The sequence below is a fragment of the Rhinolophus sinicus genome, chromosome 9 (assembly GCF_057876585.1).
Source record: "Rhinolophus sinicus isolate RSI-liver-muscle chromosome 9, RSI-T2T, whole genome shotgun sequence".
NCBI lineage: Eukaryota > Metazoa > Chordata > Mammalia > Chiroptera > Rhinolophidae > Rhinolophus > Rhinolophus sinicus.
Window position 1 is genome coordinate 2497517 of NC_142509.1, and position 26933 is coordinate 2524449.

General features: G+C 39.3%; 1 long non-coding RNA gene across 5 annotated transcripts in view; it reads left to right on the forward strand.

Annotated features, from left to right (window-relative positions):
- The first annotated feature begins 788 nt into the window (after positions 1-788).
- LOC109438144 (uncharacterized) overlaps positions 789-26933 on the forward strand; it is a 61161-nt gene continuing 35016 nt past the window's right edge. For 2 of the 5 annotated variants that reach the window (XR_016022336.1, XR_016022337.1), the window contains exon 1: positions 930-1932. This is a non-coding gene — a long non-coding RNA (uncharacterized LOC109438144). Of the gene's footprint in view, positions 910-929; positions 1933-26933 lie in introns of those variants that run through there. The other 3 variants (XR_012492670.2, XR_012492669.2, XR_012492671.2) reach the window with 3 other exon arrangements.

Consider the following 26933-nt stretch of genomic DNA (forward strand, 5'->3'; position numbering starts at 1 on the left):
TCTGTATTGTTTGGTGTTTTTAAAACTGTAAGTGTGTATTGTTCTGTAATTTTTTAAAAAATGAGAGGGAGGGAGAGAGAGAGAGAAAGTGGAAGACAAATAATTATTGTTTCATGCATTTCGCCATCAACCATGGTTGGAGCCAGCCTTCCAGGCTTTCTAGAAAGTTCAGACCACTTAGTCAAGGGTTGGGGTGGGGGCAGGGAGGGCTCCAGTCCTTCCCCTCTCCCTCTTTACCCCAAGAAGTAGAGGCATTTTACCATCATATATTTTTGTAAGGATTAAATGAGATAAAGGTTGTGAGAAGGCTTTATCAACTATAAAGCTCTTTCAAATACAAGAGATTATTATTATAACCAGAATCCACTTCCCATCCCAGGCAGGACTGGTTGGTTACAAGGACAACCTTCCCAGTGTGTGCTTGGTGCCAGAAACCTGCAGTCTCCTTCATCCAAAAGGGCGGTTTCCCCCAGCGTTCCCCCCCATGCCCTGTGCTTTTCCCGGAGGGAGTCAGGCCTGCCCCCTGCTGCATTACTTCACCCGGCCTACTTCACCCCGCTGTGGCCCAGCCGCTTCCCAGCAGAACTTAGCTTTTCCTTGAACTTTCAGTGTTGGTTCGATTTCCTCCAGTGGTACCACATGCTGCGGTGCAAGCAGAGCACGTGATCCGGCCAAACAAAGGAACATGTGTGCTGCAAACCATCCCCCTATCACTGGGGCGCCAGCACTGCCAGGAGAGGGCCGGGCCTGCGCGCTATAATTTTTCACCCCATAAGCTTCGGTCTGCGGCCCGACAGAGGGGGCCTGTCTCTCCTGCTTCTTCCAGCACCGCTCTGGAAATAGCTGCCGAACATGCACACCCGGCCAAGCTTCCCACAAACGGCTAAGATTTCATTTCACCTCCGACAGGTTGCGTGGGGGACTCGCTGTTAAAAGATCACTCTCCCCGGACGCTGTCAGGGGGAGGGGCCGGGACTGTATACAGCTGTCAAAAGGCTCAAACAGGAGGCTCAGGCACGTCTGCAGGAGGCTGTCTCAGGCTGCAGGGCATGCGGGGAGGGCCTCAAACCTGTCAGTGTAATGGGCAGCGGTAATTGCATTAGGATTAGTTATTCCTGCGCTCTGCTCATTAGCCCGGAGGGTGGCTCATATCCCGCGAGAGGTGCTGCAGGGATAGGGAGAGGAAGTGCGCCTAACAGGTCGTGGTAACGCAAGACTTGCTATCCGATAGTTTGCTTCCCCCTCCGCCCTCCCTTCCCAGCCCCTACTTTCCTCTGTCTTCCTCTAAACCTCATTTCCTGTCTTTTTCCTGAAGGTTTTATGAAATGCGCAATTTAGAAGATTATAATACAATGAGAAAACAAAACAAAACAAAACAAAACTAGACGGAGGGCAGGGGCTGGGTTGCCTGAGTCCAACGAAGGGAAGAAAGCGATTGGCGTATTCTGATGCCAAAATTAGGCACGAGGATACTTAGGTGCTTTTCCTGGGGGTGGAGGGAGGGGGGCTGGTTTCTGATGTGTTTTAACTTCCTTCTCTGTGTGATGCCTCAAACTAGGATGAAAGAGAGAGGTGGCGATTTCCCGGGATTTGGATCCCAAGGAACCCCACCTTAGATTGTGTGAACTCTAGCGCAGCGCCTACCCACCTGGGAGCTGGTGGTTGCCGGCTGGGTCGTCCCACAGCAATCTGGTTGGTTTGATTAGAGAAGCTCCAGAGAGGAGTTATCTGTTCCTCGTCTATTCCGTGAACAGGGACCCAGTCATTTTATTCTTCACAGCTCCTAGCACCCTGTCTGGCATACAGAAGGTGATAACAAATACATGATGGGTCATCATCATCATCATCATCATCATCATCATCATGGCAATCAACCTCAAGAGGCACCATGATACAAAGCTCACTTTCAGGCAGCAATGTGACCAATGAAAGGTAATGTAAGTTCTCCAAGGGTGTTTTTCTCATTTGCAAAACAGGATTTAAAATTTTGCCCATAAGCTCATTCACACATGAGTAAATCACCCCAGATAGAGCTTAACACATAGTAGGTGCTCAATAGATGTTAGTTCATCTCTATGTCTTGCTTTGTTCATACCTAAGATAGGGATTTAAAAAAAGAAAACCAACTCTTTGATGTCTCAAGAGGAGGTAATTAATGTTCCTTTAACCCATCTGAAAGGGCCAATAGAGTACAAACTTGTTTTATAATTAAGAAATGTATGAAACCCTGTGCAGGACTAATTGCTGTGCAAATGTAATTGAGGCCTGTGAGGACAAGATTGCCTTTAATGGGTTGCAGCATAGGGGACTGTTTAATATTCTTTAGGGAACTTCCAATACTCAAGTCTCAAGATCAGAGACTGAACCACTAACCATTAGAATCACTACTCAATGGTTTAAAGTGAATACACCAGGGTTTTGCTTAAATAATTATTTTGAAACTGAAGATTTATTGAGAGTTCAGGGTTCAGATTTAGAAATGTCAGAAATAGAGTTTTATTTGTTTCCATTGCACATAATGAATTGCCCTTTAAATAACAAAGCAATGAAAATGCCAAGTACCACGTATGCCAGTGGATTGCCAAATGTTGAATTAGGCCCCAGTGAGACTAAGTTTTCAAAGCCACATACATCAGAGAATTAGAGCATTTAGAATTTTCACAGAAATCATTGATGCACAGGGAGCTTGATGAGAGCACACCCTCATCAAGTCTACAACCCAAACTTTTCAACTTCTACTAAGTGTCATGGGAATACATGGTGATCCTTTGGAGAGGTAGCAACTGAAAGTAACTCCTCAGACAGCCTGTGTGGATTCCATTTACTTATATGGAACACAAATATTCTCCCTTTGACAGTAAAACCATGCGTATGTATTCAAGGTGGGGCTCAGTGGGAATGAGGGGTGAGTTCAGCTCCCTTCCTGTGGCATCAGGCTATGGGGTTCCCTTCTCACAGATGAATCCAAAAGACTGGGTTGGCTTAAGTTTGGGGTCAAATCTTTCTCCACCATCCACAGAGCTTCAGAACACCAGTCTTTTCTCCTTCTTTTACCTCATTTTCTCCTGTCTCCTTTCCATACTCTCCAGATAAGAGATTTCCCTCTATCTCTCAGGCTAATTCATCGGTGTTTTCCTTTGATTTCATTACTTTCTGCCTCTATCTGTGGTTTTGTCCCTTAATTATCATTTTTCTCCTAAATGTATTTTGTTTCTTTGTTCACTTGACCGTTACTTGGTTGGCCCAGTCTGCTTGATTTTGAAAAAACAACAAAAGAACAAGACAAACAAATGAGAAACAGAAACTCATAGACACGGACAATAGTTTAGTGGTTGCCAGAGGGTAAGGGGGGTGGGGGGGGTGGGGGGGGAGGTGAGGGTAAGGGGGATCGAATATATGGTGATGGAAGAACTGACTCTGGGTGATGAACATACAATGGGATTTATAGATGATGTAATACAGAATTGTACACCTGAAATCTATGTAATTTTACTAACAATTGTCACCCCAATAAATTTAATTAAAAAAAAAAAAAAAAAAAAGAAAATAAATCTTCATTGAATTTGTTTTTTCTAGATCTCTCTTTCCTCTTACTACCTGTCTTGTCTACATCTCTTATCTCCACTGTGACACTCTCCAGTGTCTCTTTAATCCCCTGAAGCTTGACTTTGCCTCCTTTAAATCTCCTGATTGCCAACATCAGTGGCCCATTCTGACCCCACCCTCATTTGCTTATCAATTTCTCCTTAAGAGGCTCTGGGTATATGTCATATGGCACTTTTCTAGTCGTTTCTGAATTTCTCTGATTTTTCCTCATCTGGGTCTTCTAGGCTTTCCTTTCTCTTCTTTCTCCCCCAATCCATGTGTCCCTCAATCACCAGAGCTGACATTTATTGAGTACTTACTGTATATTCAAATCCTTCTGTCAACCCTGTACACCAGGTATTTTATTTCATTTTTAGAGGAAGAACCGGGGTAAGATAGCTGGTAGGTATCAATTCCTGGTCTATTCTGGCTTTAGTCCAAGCCCTTAACCAGGCGGCTCTATTGTTCAAGGTTTGGTTCTGTGACTCAGTCTGTTTTTGTACCATTGCCATGCAGATCTCATCATGTTTGCCTGTCCCACCAGATCTCAAACCCTGAATGTGCTGAACTGATTAGCTTGTCCACCCTCCACTCCTTCCAGCTCTCCTTCCTGACTTCTCTAACACAGACATAATTTTTCCAGGATCAAGGCTTGACCTCCAGAACTGTCTTTTATCCTAGCTTACCTCGTTCACCCTTTCATCCTATTAGACACTAGACCTGGAGCATATTTCTTTTGTAATGTCTCTTGAGTATTTTTTTATTATAGTCTCACCACTGTCCATTAAATGGCACCTTATTGGAACTAACACAGTATCCTGATATTCTTTTACCTGCTATTCTTGCTGTTGGTTCCCTCCCACCCAGTTCATCCTGTTCATCATGGCCAGAACAATCTTCTTCAAACATTTCTTTCATATTCACGTGGTTTTGCTCTACGAATTTTAATAACTTCTCTGTACCTGCAATGAGATTGATACTCTTTAACTTGTTATTCAAGGTTTTCTATGTTCGGGTTCCCCAACTTTTCATTCTATGTCACCTCAATATTTCTAAACAACCCCTACCTTTGAATTAATGAATTAATGAACTAATTTCCTGCCTTTTGCTAAAAAATGCCTTAAAACCCTTGTTGCAACCTCATCTGCATGAACCTGGTGTTGTTTGCAAGTACGTGAGCTATGGACCTGGATTCAAAGTCTAGCTTTGCATTTGTTAGCTGGGAGAACTTGAGCAAGTTCCCCAATTTCCCTATGTCTTCCTTTTTCTTATCTGTGTAATGAGGAGATGTCCCGAAGTCTAAATAAGGAAATAGATGCTTACATCTATTGGTGACAAAACAAAGATATTCAACAAATTGTAGCTAAGTTAATCCTTTTTATTTCTCTAATGTGCTTGGTGCTTTTCTGATTATTCTGTGCCTTTGGTTATGATACCCCCTTATGCCCTCTTCTGTGTCTCCACTGATCAAAATACTCCCATTTCTTCAGAGTACACTCATCCCATTGCCTTAGTGAAACCTACTCCTTGCCCAGCTTCCCTTTGAAAAGGTTTTTCTCTAATTTTGGCACTTGGAGCGCGTACCATGCAAATGAACCCTCAATTATATACTGTCTTGTGTCATTCTCTGCTTGCTCCAGGGCTTTATTTCCAGTCAGCTAACCACCTCAGGGTTGGCTGTCCATGAGCACAGCAAGCATCTGGGTGGAGACAGATGTGGAAATGTTAAATGGATAAAACAATAGAGCTGAGAGGAAGGGAAGTAAGTGTATTAAACAGCAAAAGTCAGGGAGGGTGTCAGACATCCCCTTTCTGTCTTCCTTTCCACCTTTCTTCTACAAAATAAGTAGTAAGTAATGTATTTAATGGATATCTTTAACAAGCACAAAGGATATGATCAAACGAAAACTAAGTCTAGTTTTGCATTTGTTAGCTGTGAGAACTTGAGCAAGTTCTCCCAGTGCCCATTCAAAATTTATTCAGTGGGGAGAAAGTTTTCCTGCCACTGGATATGGGAGTTTTGACAATATTAAAAAACTATTTATTTATTAAGATATAATTACATACAGCAGTACACATAGATCTTAAGTGTTCAGTTTGATGAGGTCAAGAACTCTATACACCTGTGAAACCACCACCCCTAAACAAGATACAAAATATTTTCATCACTCCAGAAAGTACCCTAAGTCCTCTTTCTAGTTATTTACTTTCCCACCAGCACTAACCCCAGCCCCACTGCTAGACACTGTTGGCAGTGTCTATTCTCTTATAATAGGTTAATCTTGACTGTTCACAGCTTCATATAAATGAATTTATGCAGTATGTACTACGTTTATTTTTTAAATTTATTTTTCATTATAGTTGACACACAATATTATCTTAGTTTCAGGTGTACAACCCAATGATTCAACAAAATTCTTGTGTGTCTCGTTTTTTTGGCTCCCCATAATGATTTTAAGACTTGTCTGTGTGGTTGCCTGTATCGGTAGTCTCTGTATTCCTTTTCTATTGTGTATCACATTGCATTGTTGTGTAGTTCTGTTTTATTTCTAAGTATTCTAACGTATGAGTATTCCACAATCTGTTTATCTCTTCACCTGTTAATAGACACTTCGGTTGTTTCTAGATTTTGACTACCATAAGTAACACTGCTATTAATATATTTGTGCAAGTTTTTCGTGGGCACATGTTTTATTTATTTTGGGTAAAAACCAGTAGTAGAATTGCTGGGTCATAGAGTAAATGAATGTGTGATGAAAAATATGCCAGTGGGAAGTTGGTTTGTTGAATAGTAGAACTGTGTGGTCAAACAGAATCACTCATCAGGTGCTCCATTCGGGTCTTAGTTTTCTCTGTGTTCTTTTCCTTTTGAACTCTGTTATAAGCTGAATCCTCATGTTGCCAGCCATTTGTGTACTTTTATTAAATATTTACAGACTCTTACAAACATGTGGGCCATTAATTAACTTGAAATAATTTCTTATAGAGTGACCTTTAATTTATTTACGCAGTTTTTTTTTTTAATGGGGTTGAAGTACCATAGAGACATCACTATACTTCTTAATACTTCCATGAACCAAAGACAGATCAAAGATACCCATTTTATGGTTGGGTAAGTTGAAGCACCAAGTGGCAGAAGGAAGGCCAGTAATTCCTGTGCAGATTAGACCCATCTACAATGTTTCAACATTAGTCTGCACCATCCAGACTGAGATGGTCACTACAGAACAAGTGAGCAAACAACAGGCATTCCAGGTCACAAGGTCCCTTCGAGTATGTGTATGTGCTATAACTTCTCTGCTTCCCCACATCACTCATCTCATCATCACAAAACTAATACCCTATTCCCTTTGGGTCATTTCATCCTGGTACTACCACTTAGTAACTCCCTTGAGACGCATCCCAGATATAGCATATTTGGCTGAAAAGTATCAGAAAATTCCACAGCATCACTGCTATGATCTCACTCGTTCTTATAAACAAAGCTGAGTTTGGTCTTGTCTGTATTTATATGAGAAAACTCTCAGGAAATTGACCAAAATGTTGGCAGAGGAAGGTTAATGATTCACTAATGAGGCAGGAAATGTCGTCAGGCCATGTGATCATTAATTTTGTGTATCAGCTTAACTAGGCCACAGTGTGCCCAGATAGTTGGTCAGCAGTTATTCTGGGTGTGCCTGTGAGGGTGTCACTGGATGTGACTAACATTTAAATCAGTAAACTGAATAAATCAGATTGCCCTCCCTAATATGGGTGGGTCTCATCCAATTAGTTGAAGGCCTGGATAGAACAAAAAGGATGACCCTCCCACAAGTAAGAGGGAGCTCCTACTTACTGACTGCTTGGAGCTGGGGCATTGGTTTTTTCCTTGCCTTTGGATTCAACCTCAAATTCTGGCTTTTCTTGGGTTTTGAGGCTGCTGGCTTTTGGAATGAAACTATACCATTGGCTCTCTAGATCTCCAGCTTGCTGACTACAGATCTTGGGACTTCTCAGCCTCCATAATCACATGAGGCAAATATATATATATATATATATCTGACTTATTTCACTTAGCATTATATATGTATGTAAATGTAAATTAAATATAATTAAAAAACATTATTTTCTGTGTCTCTGGAGAACACTGATTAACACAGGCCATTGTAGGAGAAGGAGGTTTGGAAGTAAAATAAATTTCGTGCTGAGAAGATGGGATATAAGATTACTTTCAATTGAAAAATAGGTCTTTCTCAGCCTCTTCAATAAATGGTGCTGGGAGAATTGATAGCCACGTGCAAAAGAATGAAACTGGACTGCTATCTGTCACCATGTACCAAAGTTAATTCAAAATGGATCAAAGACTTAAGCATAAGACCTGACACAATAAACTGCATAGAAGAAAACATAGGTACTAAACTTATGGACCTTGGGTTCAAAGAGCATTTTATGAATTTGACTCCAAAGGCAATGGAAGTAAAAGCTAAAATAAACGAATGGGACTATGTGAAACTTAAAAGCTTCTGCACAGCAAAAGAAACCATTGACAAAATAAAGAGGCCACCAACTGAATGGGAGAAGATTTTTGCAAACAGTGCCTCCGATAAGGGGCTAGTATCCAGAATATACAAGGAACTCATGCAACTCAACAACAAAAAAACAAACAACCCAATTGAAAAATGGGCAGAGGACTTGAAGAGACATTTCTCCAAAGAGGACATACAAATGGCAAATAGACATCTGAAAAAATGTTCAACATCACTAATCATCAGAGAAATGCAAATCAAAACCACAATGAGATATCACCTCACCCCAGTCAGAATGGCTATCATCAACAAGACAAATAATAACAAATGTTGGAGAGGCTGTGGAGAAAAAGGAACCCTCATACACTGTTGGTGGGAATGCAGACTGGTGCAGCCGTTATGGAAGGCAGTGTGGAGGTTCCTCAAAGAATTACGAATAGAATTGCCATATGACCCAGCAATCCGTCTCCTGGGTATCTACCCAAAAGATATGAAAACATTTAGAGATAAAGACACGTGTGCTCCAATGTTCATTGCAGCTTTGTTTACGGTGGCCAAGACATCGAAACAACCAAAATGTCCTTCGATAGATGAATGGATAAAGAAGTTGTGGTATATATACACAATGGAATACTATTCGGCGGTAAGAAAAGATGATATAGGAACATTTGTGACAACATGGATGGATCTTGAGAGAGTAATGCTGAGCGAAACAAGTCAGACAGAAAAAGCAGAGAACCATGTGATTTCACTGATATGTGGTATATAAACCAAGAACAACAAAAGAACAAGACAAACAAATGAGAAACAGAAACTCATAGACACAGACAATAGTTTAGTGGTTGCCAGAGGGTAAGGGGGGCAGGGGGTGGGGGGTGGGAGATGAGGGTAAGGGGGATCGAATATATGGTGATGGAAGGAGAACTGACTCTCGATGATGAACACACAATGGGATTTACAGATGATGTAATACAGAATTGTACACCTGAAATCTATGTAATTTTACTAACAATTGTCACCCCAATAAATTTAATAAAATAAAATTAAAAAAAAAAAGCCTCACTATTAAAAAGTGGTTTTCTCTGAGTAGTGGAAATACAGAGGGTGCCAAAAAAATGTTTGCACATTTTAAGAAATGAAAAACAAACTATTAAAATTGTAATAATACATACAGATAACAAAAGATGAGTACAAGTCACATTTGACTTCTACAGTTACAAAAGGTGCTCAAAGTGGTAACTATCAGAGTCCAGACACTTCTGATTATGGTGAACTAGTGCTAGCGCAACATTGACTAAAGTGTCTACTTATGTACATTTTTTGGCCACCAGCAGTATACATGATTTTTATTATTTTTCTGTATGTGTTTCTGCATATATATTTTACAGATTTTCTAAAAGTACTGTATATTAATTTTCTAAAATTAAACTTTTTTAAATTAAAGTTTATTGGGGTGACAACTGTTAGTAAAGTTACATAGATTTCAGGTGTACAATTCTGTATTACATCATCTGTAAATCCCATTGTGTGTTCACCACCCAGAGTCAGTTCTACTTCCATCACCATATATTTGATCCCCCTTACCCTCATCTCCTATCCCCCACCCCCCTTACCCTCTGGTAACCACTAAACTATTGTCTGTGTCTATGAGTTTTTGTTTCTCATTTGTTTGTGTCATTCTTTCGTTGTTTTTGGTTTATATACCACCTATCAGTGAAATCATATGGTTCTCTGCTTTTTCTGTCTGACTGATTTCGCTCAGCATTACACTCTCAAGATCCATCCATGTTGTCACAAATGTTCCTATATCATCTTTTCTTACCGCCGAATAGCATTCCACTGTGTATATATACCACAACTTCTTTATCCATTCATCTATCGAAGGACATTTTGGTTGTTTCCTTGTCTTGGTCACCGTAAATAAAGCTGCAATGAACATTGGAGCACACATGTCTTTCTGTATAAATGTTTTCAGATTTTTTGGGTAGATACCCAGGAGACGGATTGCTGGGTCATATGGTAATTCTATTCGTAATTTTTTGAGGAACCTCCACACTGCCTTCCATAACGGCTGCACCCGTCTGCATTCCCACCAACAGTGTATGAGGGTTCCTTTTTCTCCACAGGCTCACCAACACTTGTTACTATTTGTCTTGTTGATGATAGCCATTCTGACTGGGGTGAGGTGACATCTCATTGTGGTTTTGATTTGCATTTCTCTGATTTATTAGTGATGTTGAGCATTTTTTCAGATGTCTATTTGCCATTTGTATGTCCTCTTTGGAGAAATGTGTCTTCAAGTCCTCTGCCCATTTTTCAATTGGGTTGTTTGTTTTTTTGTTGTTGAGTTGCATGAGTTCCTTGTATATTCTGGATACTAGCCCCTTATCGGAGGCACTGTTTGCAAAAATCTTCTCCCATTCAGTTGGTGGCCTCTTTAGTTTGTCAATGGTTTCTTTTGCTGTGCAGAAGCTTTTGAGTTTCACATAGTTCCATTCGTTTATTTTAGCTTTTACTTCCATTGCTTTTGGAGTCAAATTCATAAAATGCTCTTTGAACCCAAGGTCCATAAGTTTAGTACCTAGGTTTTCTTCCATGCAGTTTATTGTTTCAGGTCTTATGCTTAAGTCTTTGATCCATTTTGAATTAATTTTGGTATATGGTAACAGATAGCAGTCCCGTTTCATTCTTTGCATGTGGCTATCCAATTCTCCTAGCAACATTTATTGAAGAGGCTGTCTTTTCTCCATTGTATGTTTTTTGCTTCTTTGTCAAAAATCATCTGTCGATATTTATGTGGTTTTATTTCACGTTCTCAATTCTATTCCATTGCTCTATGTGTCTGTTTTTCTGCCAGAACCATGCTGTTTTGATTATTGTAGCCCTGTAGTACAAGCTAAAATCAGGGAGTGTGATACCTCCATTATTGTTCTTTTTTCTTAAGATTGTTTGGCTATTCGGGGTCTTTTGTGGTCCAAACAAATCTGATCATGTTTTGTTCTATTTCCTTAAAAAATGTCATTTGGATTTTTTTTTTTAATTAAATTTATTGGGGTGACAATTGTTAGTAAAATTACATAGATTTCAGGTGTACAATTCTGTATTACATCATCTATAAATCCCATTGTGTGTTCATCACCCAGAGTCAGTTCTCCTTCCATCACCCTATATTCGATCCCCCTTACCCTCATCTCCCACACGGATTTTGAAGGGGATTGCATTAAATCTGTATATTGCTTTGGGTAATATGGCCATTTTAAATATGTTGATTCTCCCAATCCATGAGCACAGAATGTCTTTCCATTTCTTTGTGTATTCTTCAATTTCTTTCAAAAATGTCTTATAATTACAGCATATAGGTCCTTCACATCCTTGGTTAAGTTTATTCCTAGGTATTTTATTCTTTTTGCTCCAATTGCAAAAGGAATTGTTTTTTGTAGTTTTTTTTTCTGGGATTTCATTGTTAGTATATGGGAATGCAATGGACTTTTGTACGTTGATTTTGTAGCCAGCAAATTTACTGTATTCGTTGATTGTTTCTAATAGCTTTTTGGTGGAGTCTGTAGGGTTTTCTATATATAGCATCATGTCATCTGCAAAGAGTGATAATTTAACTTCTTCATTCGCAATTTGGATGCCTTTTATTTCTTTCTCTTTCCTGATTGCTCTGGCAAGGACTTCCAACACTATGTTGAAAAGCAGAGGTGATAGGGGACAGCCCTGTCGTGTTCCTGAATGTAGAGCAAAGGGCTTCAGTTTTTCACCATTAATTATGAGATTAGCAGAGGGCTTGTCATATATGGCCTTTATTATGTTAAGGTGTTTTCCTTCTATACCCATTTTATTAAGTGTTTTAATCATAAATGGATGTTGTATCTTTTCAAATGATTTTTCTGCATCAATTGATATAATCATATGAGTTTTGTCCTTTATTTTTTTTATGTGATATATCACATTGAAGGATTTGCGGATGCTGAACCATCTTTTTGCCCCGGGGATGAACCGCACTTGGTCGTGATGAATAATCTTTTTAATGCATTGTTGTATTCGATTTGCTAGAATTTTGTTTAGGATTTTTGCTTCTGTATTCATCAGAGATACTGGTCTGTAGTTTTCTTTTTTTGTGCTGTCCTTACCAGGTTTTGGTATCAGGGTAATGTTGGCCTCATAAATGAGTTAGGGAGTACTGTCTCTTCTTCAAATTTGTGGAAGAGTTTGAGCAGGATTGGTATTAGATCCTTTTTGAAGGTTTGGTAGAATTCACTAGTGAAGCCATCTGGTCCTGGATTTTTGCTTTTGGGAAGGTTTTGGATGACTGATTCAATTTCGTTACTGGTGATCGGTGTGTTTAGATTTTCCAGTTCTTCATGGTTCAGCCTTGGAAGGCTGTATGTTTCTAAGAACTTGTCCATTTCTTCTAGGTTGTTGAATTTGGTGGCATATAGTCCTTCATAGTATTCTTGGATGATCCTTTGTATTTCTGTGGTGTCCGTGAAAACTTCCCCTTTTTCGTTTCTGATTTTGTTAATTAATGTCTTCTCTCTTTTTATCTTAGTGAGTCTAGCCAAGGATTTGCGAATTTTATTAATCTTTTCAAAGAACCAGTTCTTTGTCACATTAATTTTTTCTATTGTCTTTTTTGTTCTCTATTTCATTTAGTTCTGCTCTAATTTTTGTTATTTCCTTTCTTCTGTTGACCTTGGGTTTTACTTGTTCTCCTTTTTCTAGTTCTTTAAGGTGTAACATGAGGTTATTTATTTTGGCGTTGTCTTGTTTCTTGAGATAGTCCTGTAATGCGATAAATTTCCCTCTTAAAGTGCTTTCGCTGCATCCCAAAAATTTTGGTAGGATGTATATTCATTGTCATTTGTTTCTATGTATCTTTTGACCTCTCCTCTAATTTCTTCTTTGACCCAGTCGTTCTTTAAAAGTGTGTTGTTTAATCTCCATGTAGTTGTGTTTTTTCCCCGCTGTTTTTTGCAGTTGATATCTAATTTCAAAGCCTTGTGATCAGAGAATATGCATGGTATGATTTCAATCTTCTTAAATTTGCTGAGACTGATTTTATGTCCCAATATATGGTCTATCCTTGAGAATGTTCTGTGTACTCTAGAAAAGAATGTATAGTCTGATGTTTTAGGATGAAGTGCTCTATAAATGTCAATTATGTCCATTTCATCTAATGTGTCATTTAGGGCTGCTATTTTGTTATTTATTTTCTGTTTGGATGATCTATCCATAGCTGTCAATGATGTATTTAAGTCCCCTAATATAATTGTGTTTTGGTCAATTTGTCCCTTTAGTTCTGTTAGTAGTTGCTTGGTATATTTTGGTGCTCCCTGATTGGGGGCATAAATATTGATGACTGTTATGTCTTCTTGTTGTACAGTCCCCTTCACCATTATGAAATGTCCATTTCTGTCTCTTGTTATCTTTTTCACCTTGAAGTCTGTTTCATCTGATATCATTATGGCTACACCTCATTTTCTCTGGGTACCATTTGCTTGGAGTGTCAATTTCCACCCTTTCACTTTGAGTCTATGCTTGTCCTTGTAGCTGAGGTGTGTCTCTTGGAGACAGCATATGGTTGGGTTTAGTTTTTTGATCCAATCTGCTACTCTGTGTCTTTTTATTGGTGAGTTCAGTGCATTACATTTAGGGCGATTATTGATATGTGAGGTTTCCTATTATTCTATCTTTAGTTTTCTGGAAGGCTGTGTCTCCATTGTTTCTTTGCCTTTTTGTTGTTGTCTATTATTTCTGTGTGGTTGTATTCTGTGATATTTCCCTCTGTTTCTTCTTTTGTTACAGTATACATTTCAGTTCTGGATTTTTTTGAGTGGTTACCCTTAAGTTTATGTAAAAGAACGTTTAATATTTAGAGTATTCCATTTTCTTCAGCACGTTTACTTTCTACATTTCCGTATTCCGGTTCAGGCCTTTACTCTCCCCCTTTTTGAGTTTTGGTTGCCACTAATTGTCCCTGTTGATGGTGGTCGAATAGCCTCCTTTAGTATTTCTTGTAGTGCATGTCGTTTATTAGAAAATTCCCTCCGCTTCTTTATGTCTGGAAAGGTCTTTATTCCTCCTTCATATGTAAAGGACATCTTTGCTGGATAGATTATTCTTGGCTCATGATTTCTCTCTTTCAATAGTTTGAATATTTGTTTCCACTCCCTCCTGGCTTGTAGAGTTTCTGCTGAAAAATCTGATGATAATCTAATGGGCTTTCCTTTGTAAGTTACTGTCTTCTTTTCCCTGGCTGCCTTGAAGATTCTTTCTTTGTCGTTGATTTTAGACAGCTTCAATACAATGTGCCTTGGAGAAGGCCTGTTGGGATTGAGGTAATTAAGTGTTCTATTTGCTTCTGGGATTTGAGGGTCCAGTTCTGTCCACAAGTTGGGGAAGTTCTCATCGACAATTTGTTTGAATATATTCTCTGTTCCCTTCTCTCTTTCTTCTCCTTCTGGTATGCCCATTATTCTTATATTGCTCTTTCTGATGGAGTCAGAAAGTTCTTGTAGAGTTCTTTCATTTCTTTTAAGTCTCAAGTCTCTTTCTTCTTCCATCTGTGTAATTTCCAGGTTTCTGTCTTCGATGTCACTGTTTCTTTCCTCCGTCTGATCAACTCTATTACCTAAGCTGGTTATTTCATTCTTAATTTCTTCTATTGAATTCTTAATCTCCATAAATTCTAATTGGTTCTTTTTTAAGATTTCAATCTCTTTCGTAAAATGCTTATGCTGTTCTTGATTGTGTTTCTGAGTTCATTCAACTGCTTTTCTGTGTTTTCTTGCATCTCGTTGGGTTTTTTCAGCACTGCAATCTTGAATCTATGTCATGTAAGTCACATATTTCCATATCTTTAAGTTTCTTTTCTGGAGACTTTTCCCTTTCTTTCTGAGCTGTCTTGTTGCCTTGGTTATTCATGGAAATTACTGGTTTATTATTTCTCTTCCTAGACATCTACAGGAGTGGCTTTTAGAACAGGTTAATAAGAAGAGGTCATTCTTTTGTTTTCCAGTGCTTGTCGGTAGTATGTTTTATTTTCTCTCTGACTGTAGCTTTTTTTTTTCTCTCTCACACGGTAGTGCTATGTTTCCTCTGCACTATTCCAGCTTTTCACACAATTGGGGATTCCGTGGGAGGTGGGCTTCTCCTCTCTTAATAGTTTGCCTGGGTCACAGGGCGCAGTTTTCCCATGTGTATGTGGAGATCTTTTGAAGTTCCAAAGCTCTTCCTGCACCAGATTCAGAGCTTGTATGTTTCAGCAGTTCTGTTTACTCCTGCAGGGATCCAGCCAGATAGGTGGGGCCAGGGGTGTGGTGTGTTGTGAAGGTGGCCCATTCCATTGATGACGGCCATCACCACAGCTGGTCTTGCTTCCACAGCTCCCTCCCCTTTGCCAGAACTAGTTGGGCTGGGAATCTGTGTCTGCAGTCCACAGTTCTCAGAACAGCAAACATTCTGTTCTTTTGATCTGACACTGTTACTGTTCCACTTCTAGCATTGGGCAGGTGGGGGCGGGGCGAGTCTCGGAGGGTAGGGGGGTGTGGCTATTCTCATTGCCTAAGGCTTCCATTCTCTGCTCAGCAGTGAGGGCTTAAACCACTGTTTTCAGCCTTCTTCCCTCAGTCTTTTCTCGGAGGTGTCTTCCGTGAGCGTTGGGTTCAGCTGTGTTATATGCTGCCTCCTCAGTCCTGTGGGCCATAAGTGGAGCCCTAGCAGTCCTAGTTCTTACTTCTCCTGCAGCTGCAGTAATTCTGGGATACAGCGAGCTCGGAGCACTGAGCTAGGTCTGCATCCTGCACCCGCGGGGCGCTGTCTGCGCATTTCTCCCTTCTGTCCTCCCCCACTTGCGAGATTCGCCCACCTTGAAGTGAATTCAGTAGTGGGCCTCTTCGTCTTGCCTGTCTGCTGTGCAGGGATTCCTTTGTGGAGTTATTGTTGTTCGATTAGTTGTAAATTCTAGGGGAGCTTTCCAGAGGCTCACCTCACACTGCCATTTTGATGAGCTCTTGGCACAGTTGCCATTTTCAATCTTTAGTTGCAGGGGGCAAGCCCACCATCCCATGTGGGAATGGAACCAGCAACCTTGTGGTTGAGATCTCATGCTGTAACCACCTGAGCCATCTGGCTGACCCTCTGGAAGCTCAGTGGTACCTATTTGTCTTCAATCTAGTTGTGGAGGTCGCAGCTCACTGGCCCATGTGGGAATTGCACCAGCAACCCTCTTGTTCAGAGCTCGCGCTCTAACCAACTGAGACAGCTCTCCCCCCAAGAGTTATATCCTCTTGTTGAATTGATCCCTTTATCATTATGGAATGCCCTTCTTTGTCTCTTGTTCCTGCCTTTGTTTTAAAGTCTATTTTGCCTGATATAAGTATCGCTGCCACAAACTTTTTTCCCATTTGTATGGATATAAGTTTTTCCATCCCTTTAATTACAGTCTGTGTGTGTCTTTTGACCTGAAGTGGGTCTCTTGTAGGCAGTATATATATGGGTACTGTTTTTTCAAATTCCATTCAGCCACTATGTGTCTTTTGAGTGGAAGATTTTGTTCATTTATATTTAAAATGATTTTTGAAAAGTACGTAGTTATTGCCAATTTATTAATTGTCTTCAGATGGATTTTGTAGTTATTCTGTTTCTTTTTTATTCCTTTACTCTCTTCTCTTGTATGCTGATGAATTTCTATAGTGCTATCTTTAGAATTCTTTCTTTTTATTTCTTGTATATCTTTTGTATATTTTTAGTTTTTGGTAACCATGTGCTTCATATATACCCAGCTTTGTTTATAGTAGTCTATTTTAAATTGATGGTTGCTTAAGTTCAAACACATATTAAAATCACTATAATTTTTACTCACCCCCATGTTTATGTTTTTGTCATTTTTTCTTCTTTTGTGTGTGGGTGTGTATATTTGTGTGTATCCCTTAGTTTATGGTTGTAATTACTCATGATATTCCTACTTTTGTCTTTTGACATTTGTACTAGCTTTATAGTTGGCTGATCCTCTGCTTTTTCTAGGTGTTTCCCTTTGGTAGTGAGAATTGTTTTCTTTTTTACTTTTGGGGAAGGGTGACAGGACTTTTTTGGGGGGGAACAGCGTGTACTTCCAGGACTTTTTCCAAGTGAAGTTGTTGTCCTTTCAACCTTAGTTGTGGAGGGCACAGCTCAGCTTCAGGTCTAGTTGCCATTGTTAGTTGCAGGAGGCGCAGCCCACCATCTTTTGCGGGAGTCGAGGAGTCGGACCAGCAACCTTGTAGTTGAGAGCCTGTGCTCCAACCAACTGAGCCATCTGGGCACAGGCCCATGTGGGAATTGAACTGGCAGCATTCGGAGTTAGAAGCACAGAGCTCCAACCACCTGAGCCACTGGGCCAGCCCGATAATTTTTTTCTTTACTATACTTTCTTCATATTTTTGAAAATTATTTCTTCTTAAATAAGTCCCTTTAACATTTTTTTTTTTTTTGTAATATTTGTTTAGTGGTGAAGAACTGCTTTCGTTTTTTTCTTGTCTGGGAACTCTTTATCTCTCCTTTGATTCTGAATGATAGCCTGCTAGGTAAAGCAGTCTTAGTTTAGGTCTTCGCTGTCCATCACTTGGAATATTTTGTACCAGTCCTTTCTTGCCTGCAAAGTTTCTGTTGAAAACTTAGTTACCATAGTCTTATGGGAGTTCCCTTGATAATTTTTGTCATTTTAATTATGTATCTTGGTGTGGTCCTCTTTGGGTTCATCTTGTTTAGGACTCTGCTTTTCTTCTTGGACTTGTATGTCTTTTTTTCCCCCCACCAGGTTAGAGAAGTTTTAAGTCATTATTTCTTCAAATAGGTTTTCAATACCTTTGTCTCTCTCTTCTCCTTCTGATATCACTATGATGCAAATTTTGGTATGCTTGTTGCTATCCCAGAAGTTTCTTAAATTATCCTCATTTTTTGAATTCTTTTTTCTTTTCGCTATTATAATTGAAGTGTTTTCTGCTACTTTGTCTAGCAGATCACTGATTTGACCCTTGGTTTTATCTAATCTGCTGTTGATTTTATCTAATGTATTCTTCATTTCAGTTATTGTATTTTTCATTTCTGACTGGTATTTTTTTTTTGTTTTCCATCTCCTCTTTTATGTTTTCTATCTCCTTGTTGAGATTTTCTCTGAGTTCATCACTTCTTTCCCTAAGTTTACTGAGCATCTTTATATCCAGTGTTTTGAACTCTGTGTCTGCAAGATTGCTTGTCTCTAATTCATTTAGATCTTTTTATGTTGTTTTGTCCTGTTCTTTCATTTGGGACATGTTTCTTTGTCTCTTTATTTTGGCTGACTCTCTAGTTGTTTCTATTTATTAGGTAGATCTGCTACATCTCCCAGACTTGACACAGTGGCCTAATGTAGAAGGTGTCCTGTAGGGCCCAGTAGTGCAGTCTCTATAGTCACCTGAATTGGGTGCTCCAGCATCTCCCCACTGTGGGTTGTGTGTGACCTTCTGTTGTAGTTGAGTCTCAATTGTTGTTGGCACGTCGGTATATGGGTTTGACCCTCAGCCTGACTGGCTTTGTCGGTTGGTGGTGACTACAGTAGACAAAATGTTGTGTCAGGAGTTGACTCCACAGAGTGAGAGCTACTTTAGTGGGGCTCTGTTTCCAGCCCAGTCCACCTTTTGTGAAACTGATTGAGTAGTGCTCTGATATGGTCTCAAGTCGGCCACTGGATGTGTTGGTTCTGAGCCTCTCAGCAGGTTCTTCAGTGCAGGCCAAGTTCAGCTGCCACTTGTGCCTGGCTTAAGGCATCTTGATAGAACCTACAAAGTGATCCTTGGTTGGTTGCTGCTTGTGCTGCACTTGGAGGCACCTGAGAGATCTTATACTGTGAATGGAGGCCAGCTTCCACTTGTGCCATGTTTGGGCCCCTTTGGAGGCACCACAGTGTGAGCTTAGGCCAGTTGCCATTTGTGTCAACCTTGTGGCTGCTTAGTTGAAGCTTGCCACTTGTGCTAGGCTTACAACAACTTGATGGGAGTTATAATGAAAGTTGAGAGATTTTGGGGAAGTCTGTATTGGGATCTGAAGCAAGTCACTTGTGCAGAGGAACCCCTGTAAGAAGCTTGGTCAGTATGGACCAATTAGATGTGGTGAGGTGTTAGAGAATCAGTAGGGTTGGGTGAAATAGTGTTAGCCAGGTTAATGGAGAGCACAGATTTGGCTTCCACCCATGCTCATCTAGCTTAGTGGGAGGATAGCTCCACAAAGGAACAATGGTTTCTGCCAGGGCTTAGTCACCAGAGTGAGTTACTCTGACTCCCACTCTTCCAGCCCTCGCCCTGAAGTTAGTCAATTTAGTTCCTCCTTGTATGCCCCTGATGCTTTTTGATCTGGTGTACCTGCATTGGAGCTTAAAGTGGGTGAGTTTGTGACTGAGCTTGTTTGTGCATGGGCCCCTTTGGAGGTCTGCCTCAGTCTCCAGCATCCCCTTTTCCTCCTCAGACACAATCCCCACTAGTTTTCATAACCAGATATTATGGGAACTCCTCTTTCTGGTACTGTTGCCCTCAGCTGGGGAGCCTGCTGTAGGGCTGGGACCCCTCTTTCCTCAAGGGGAGACTGGCAGCCAAGATATCCCTCCTTATTCTTAACTGCCACATTGTGGGTGTGGGACCTGCCCATTCTGGATCTCCTTCCTTCCTACCAGTCTGAGCATAGCTTCTTCTTTAAATCCTTAGTTATGGGACTCCTATTCAGCTAATTTTCATGTGGTTCTCAATGAGTTGTTCTGTAATTTAGCTGTAATTTTGATGTGGTTGTGGGAGGAGGCAAGCAGAGAGTTTACCAACATCTTGACCATAACTCCAACAGATCACGAGTTTTATTTTTAAGTATTTATTTTCAGTTGTAAAATTTCCATTTGATTCTTCTTTTTATGTTTTTTTTCTTTAATTTGCTTGGAGTTTCTCTTTGCTGAGGCTTTCTTTGTTTCTCTCTGTTTTGTTTGTTTTAAGACTGTTTCTAACTCTTCACTGAAGCATTTTTATCATGGCCCCTTTAGAATTCTATGATGAGCAATTTTCAATTGAAATCTGAACATTTTTGCATTATATCATGATATTCTGGATCTCATTTCAACATTTTATTTTATTTGGCTTTATCTGATAAAACTTCAGCAGGGGAAAGGAAGGTCCCTTTTGATACTGCCAGGTGGAGGCAGACATACCAGCTCTCCATTGAGCCTCTTTTAATATCTAATGTCAGGGGATCCTTTCTAAAGCTGCATGGAGATGGGAGTACTGGCTCCCCACTAGGCCTATGTTGATACCTTCCTGGCTAGGAGAGGTAGATGTGCTTTATTACTGCTCCCCATCTGGCCACACTGGGATATAATTTCCTCAGTACAGCTGGGCAGTGGTGAAAATTCTGACTCCACTAGTCCTTCTTGGACACTTCTGACATTATCCCAATGGAGAGGGGAAAATGTACCTCAATATTTTGTGTGGGACTAAAAGTCCAGGCTCTCCACATGGTCTCCACTGACACTGCAATGAGGGGTGGCTGCTGATGGCAGGGATGAAAGTTGCAGTTATCTGCTTGGCTTTTGCTGACAACATCTGATGGTGTGTTGGATGTCTCATTACAGCCTGACAGGATACAAATGTAGGCTCCCCATTGGACCTTGCTGGCATGGGTGGGGATGGAGCCACAATGTTTTTTTGTGCTTTTGGCAGGAATAAAGCAATTATTTTCCAAAAGTTTCTGTCTTGCTATGCTGCCTCTTTCCTGGTCCTTTTGTAGGGAGAACAGGCTTTGTTGAGGATGTATTGAATCTGTGCCCATTGCCATCCTTGAGTTTCTAGTTTCTTCAGCTCCAAATCTAGGGTATATGAAGCAAAAAGAAAACACACAGAACCCAACACTGTTGTTTTGGGTCTTGAGGTCCCTAGCCAGTCTTCCACCTTTCAGAGTCTTATGTTTGTTTTATATATAATGTCCAAGCTTTTCGGTTGTACTCAGTGAAGGAATAGGAAAATGTATGAAAATATATGTCTATCCCATTTTCTTAGTATATGTCCTGCTGAAGCAAGCACCATCCCATCTTCTTGGAAGTTGAAGTATATCTATGTATTATCTGTATAAGTAAAAGTATATATTTTTAACAAAACAAAACAAAACAAAACAAAACAAAACAAAACAGAAAGACTTAAATAGCAGGTAGAGGTGTCTCAGTAAGTCAGGGAGTGCTGCCTGGTTTAAATCAGAAAGTATGAAATGGGTGACTATAATAGTGGGTGATGATTAAAAACAAGAGCCATATTTTATTGAGCACAGGCTATGTGCCTTGCATACAAGTTCCGATAATTAAGTTCATGAACTTTGTTTCAACGATGCTGCTAACCTTTTTTGATATTTATTATGAATTTGTACCAACTGGACAAACCAGTTAACCAAGTTTACTATTTGGAAGTACTGAAAAGGCTGCATGAAAAAGTTAGACGCCCTGAACTTTTCGCCAACAATTCATGGCTCTTGCATCATGACAATGCACCAGCTTACATGGCACTGTCTGTGAGGGAGTTTTTAGCTAGTAAATAAATAACTGTATTGTAATATCCTCCCTACTCACCTCCTCTGGCCCCCAATGACTTCTTTCTTTACCCAAAGATAAAGGAAATATTGAAAGGAAGACATTTTGATGACATTTAGGACATCAAGGGTAATATGATGACAACTCTGCTGGCCATTCCAGAAAAAGAGTTGAAAGGTGAAAAAAAATTGCTTTGAAGGGTGGACTAGACACTAGCATGGGTGCATAGATTCCCAAGGAGAGTACTTCAAAGATGACTATAGTGAAATTCAGCAATGAGGTGTGTAGCAATTTTTCTAGGATGAATCTGCAAATTTAACTGCCAGACTTCATACATTCTCCCATTTTTATAAATCCTTACAGCAAAACTGTGAGGCTAGCATTTTTTCCATTTCATAATGAAGTAAACTGAGATACAGATTGCTTTTTCCCCCAACGTTATATATTTAATGAGTAAGACAGGAGGGATTCACACTCTAGCCTGTCTTAATCCAAAACCCCAAATCTCTGTTTTTCATTTCCTCTGTGGACTTTCTTTTAGAAGAAGGAAGACTGGAAGTATTTAGGTGACATCTTGTGGAAGCCAGAATATGTAAAATGTGACTGAGCAGCCCCCATTATCTGTGGCTCTGTAGAAAGCACTTAGGGTCCCCTTGAAGGGATCTGTTTTCTCCTAGACTACTGATGTATTTCTACAGAACTTGTATTTTATATTGCTTACTTAAAAGAACTTTGAGATGTAAATCTAAGCCAGAATCACTAAAGGTCAGATGGGGAATCTGTAGCTCAAAAAGGTGGGTGACTTATTTAAAACCATGTGGTTTTTAATGCTGGAAGCAGACCAAGAAAGTTCTTTCAGGAGCCAGTATGTGTTCCACCAGCTCCCAGCACTGCTTCCAGCTTGGTGTCTGCACTACCGCTTTCTTACCAAGCAGAGTCCTGGTATAGGCAGAGCCTGCTGCAGTTAAATTAGGGCCTTTCCTCCAGAAGCCTTCTGGCTTGCTCTAGTTTGCAGACTATCTGATGGAAACCTTATGCGGAACAAAAAACAAACCTGAAAACCAGGCCCATCTCAATATCTCCATCCGCTGGATAAACATCTCCAAGACAGAAACACAGGGAGGCCAAAATCCCTTTGCCAAGTTTTTAACCTAAAGTTTGGAAGCAGCTTACATTTTCCAAAGAGCAGTATTTTCTTTCCTTTTACAGTGAACGACTCCTTATGGGGTGATAAGTTACTTTTAATCTCTCTTTCAGGAACTTATGATTTTGCCTCTTGCCTGAAAGAAGTTGTAGGTTAAAAGAAAGGGCCCATTTTTTGAAGTTTTCTTCTGTCCCATCTTTTCTTTTTCCCTTTTGAAAGCCTGCTTTGGGCATCTTTGGAGCCTTGCCTCTTCATTCGGAGAGAACTTGGCTCCTTCACAGTGCCCCCATTCCTCTGCCGAATCTAATCTGACTGTTCTATTTATAATTCTTGAGCAAGATGAATCTCATCTTTGTGTTTCTTTCTGAGCAACAGTGTCCCCTCCCTAGGATTAGAGCCATTTAACCTCCACAAAAATCTCTTTAATTTCTCTGCAAATTACCAGAAAGCAGGCAGCTGAAACTCTATCAGGTCCTGGATCATATCAGACCTGCTTTAAACTGGCACCCTCCTCTATCCCCCAATCTCCTGGGAGTTCATTTAGGAACAAGGCTGTGCAAAGAAATTCCCAGGAGCCCTTTGGAGACGCCAGTGAAGTCTGGACAGTCTGACAGGGAGGGGCACACTCTGGAGAATGGAAAGGCTCTAAGATGGAAACCCTGCCCACTTCTAACTGTGCCTTGGTTCTTCCAAGATCCCTCAAGGCTTATATTTACAAGTACATTATGTTCTGTTTACCCATAAACAGATTCATCAAATTATTTTGCCTGGAAACCATCTAGCTCAAACCGCTTGTTTTGTGGAGAAGAAAATGGAGACTAAAGGGAGGTTGCTGACTGATCCAGTCACACAGCTAGTCAATTCAAGAGTTAAGACTAGAAAGTAGGTATGCTACCTATACCCTCTTGAACTTGTGAAGGCATTAGTTTGATTTAATGCATCCACTCTAGTAATATGCCATTTTTAAAAAAAATTTTATTTTATTAAATTTATTGGGGTGACAATTGTTGATGTAATACAGAATTGTACACCTGAAATCTATGTAAAATGCCATTTAAAAATGCATTTCTATTTTTCATGCATTTCTAATTTTATGTGTTTTTATTCACCTGTTAATTCATTTTTTCATTCCCTGTCTCCTATACCTCATTTTTGCCCAGTCTTATATGTCCAGTACAGGACTCTCTCTTCTCAGGGGATCTTAATAGACTCAAAGGAATATAACTTTCACAAATAGGGTTTGAGAAACAGGTGATAAGCCTCAGAATCCCAGATCTAGAACAGGCAGATCACTGAGTCTATAGAGACCTTGAAAAATGTGAAGGGACATATTCAGGTCACACAGAAAGTTAATGACCAAGCCTGGATTCGAGCCTTGGATTCTTTCCTTCTTGTCTATGGCATTCTATTCTACTTAAAGTTCCTGCTGGCTCTGTGTCATTTCAAATTCTGACCTGAGTCTAGATTGGCCATTTGGACAATTCTTTTTAGTTAGTGCTCACCCAGACCAATCAGAGTTCTAATCTGACATCTATTTGTAATAGTAGGATGTCCTATCATACTTATAAATGAAACCACATTTTAAACTCATTTGTCATGAGCTTCCTTGTGAAATTAAATAAGAAAGGGTCAAAAATTTTACTTTGACTTCCATAATGTAATTGGTCTTTTTTAGGAAGATAAACTAAGAAGATCTTCAAAGGATGTAAGAACCAGGAATTTGTGTGTCCCATTGAACATACAGGACCATATTTACCCTTTAAGCTACTGAGACCCATTTGAATATAATGCAGATGCTACTTTAAACCAAGCATAACTATATTTAATTCATACTGAGACAAGGTGATAGAAAGGCTGTAATGAATGGTTTTCTAACCTTGTAACTGCCTCAGTGTCCCTGCCTCCATTTTTCTATAACATACCTTTTGCTTCTGGTTCTAAATTCTTTGGGAGGTGTGGTGTAATGCACTTTCTAATTACCTCAGGTGAGAGGAAATGGAGTTTAAACATTTTGAAAGAACCCACTTGCCTTCACTATAGGGTCCTGCCTTGCTTACAATTAAGGAATTACCTCTAGTAAGTTAAGGATATGAACATTCATTTAGTACACTAAGAGAGGGAAAATAATGTTCTTAAAAATTTTAGTGTCAAATAGTGTGCTACATTGTTTATAAGGAGAACTGACTCTGGGTGATGAACACACAACGGGATTTATAGATGATGTAATACAGAATTGTACACCTGAAATCTATGTAATTTTACTAACAATTGTCACCCCAATAAATTTAATAAAATTAAAAAAAATATTTTTATCTTTTAATCTGCACAATATTTTTGGTGAGCAGATGTGGTTATCACCATTTTAATAATGAAAAAATTAAAGCTGAAAGAGATTTAGAAGAACTTTTGCCAAAGGCTACTCAAAGAATAAATGGTTTAGACAAGACTCAATCTAAGTCTCTGACATCAAAACCAGCTATTATTATGAATGTTCATGTTTGATTTTTCTGTGAAATATGTGTGAGAATTGCAAGGTGTGTGTGTGTGTGTGTGTGTGTGTGTGTGTGTGTATGTGTGTGTGTAGAAATAGAATAAGTGGGTGATGTAAAAATGGAATAAGAGGGAAGATGAAAAATATACATCTTCAGTATTGTCAAATTGTCCTCCATAAGGAGTGTACTTATTTATAGTTAACCCAACAGTGTTTAAAATTCTTGTTGCTCCATATTCTTGCCAACATTTGGTGTGATCAAAATTTTAACTTTTTTTCTGGTAACACTTGGTACTTTATTGTGGTTTTAATTTACATTTTCTGGATTACAATGAGATTGGTTGTCTTTTAGATGTTTATTTTTGCTTCTTCAGGTTTTCTTCGTAAATTACCTGTTTGTAATATTTGCCAGCTCTTTTTCAAAATTGCATTTTCTATTCCTAGTTGATATATATATATATATATATATATATATATTTCTAATTTTTCTATGATTATATAAATGGTAAATATCTTCTCCTAATCCGTAACTTGACTTCTTACATTTTAAATGATTTTTTTTGTAATTAAAGTTTATTGGGGTGATAATTGTTAGTAAAGTTACATGGATTTCAGGTGTGCAATTCTATAATACATCATCTATAAATCACATTGTGTGTTCACCACCCAGAGTCAGTTCTCTTTTCATCACCATATATTGGATCCCCTTTACTCTCACCTACCACCTCCCTCCCCCCTTGCCGTCTGGGAACCATTAAACTGTTCTCTGTGTCTATGAGTTTTTGTTTCTTCATTTGTCTTGTTCTTTTGTAGTTTTCAGTTTTACATCCCACATACCGGTGAAATCATATGGTTCTTCACTTTTTCTGTCTTATTTCACTTAGCACAATAATCTTAAGATACATCCATGTTGTCGCAAATGGTATTATTTCATCTTTTCTTATGGCAGAATAGTATTCCATTGTGTATATATACCACAGCTTCTTTATCCATTCATCTATCGAAGGACATTTTGGTTGTTTCCATGTCTTGGCCACCGTAAATAAAGCTGCAATGAACACTGGAGTATACATCACAACCAAGTGGGGTTCATCCCAGGGGCACAAGGATAGTTCAACATACACAAATTGATTAATATGATACACCACATAAACAAAATAAAGGACAAAAATTATATGATTATATCAATAGATGCAGAAAAAGCATTTGACAAGATACAACACCCATTTATGATTAAAACACTTAATGAAATAGGTATAGAAGGAAAATACCTTAACATAATAAAGGCCATATATGACAAACCCTCAGCTAATCTCATAATTAAAGGTGAAAAACTGAAGCCCTTTGCTCTACATTCAGGAACATGACAGGGCTGTCCTCTATCACGTCTGCTTTTCAACATAGTGTTGGAAATCCTTGCCAGAGCAATCAGGCAAGAGAAAGAAATAAAAGGCATCCAAATTGGGAATGAAGAAGTTAAATTGTCACTCTTTGTAGATGACACGATGCCATATACAGAAAACCCCAAAGACTCCACATAAAGCTATTAGAGACAATAAATAAATACAGTAAAGTTGCCAGCTAGAAAATCAACATACAGAAGTTCATTGCATTCCTATATACTAACAATGAAAT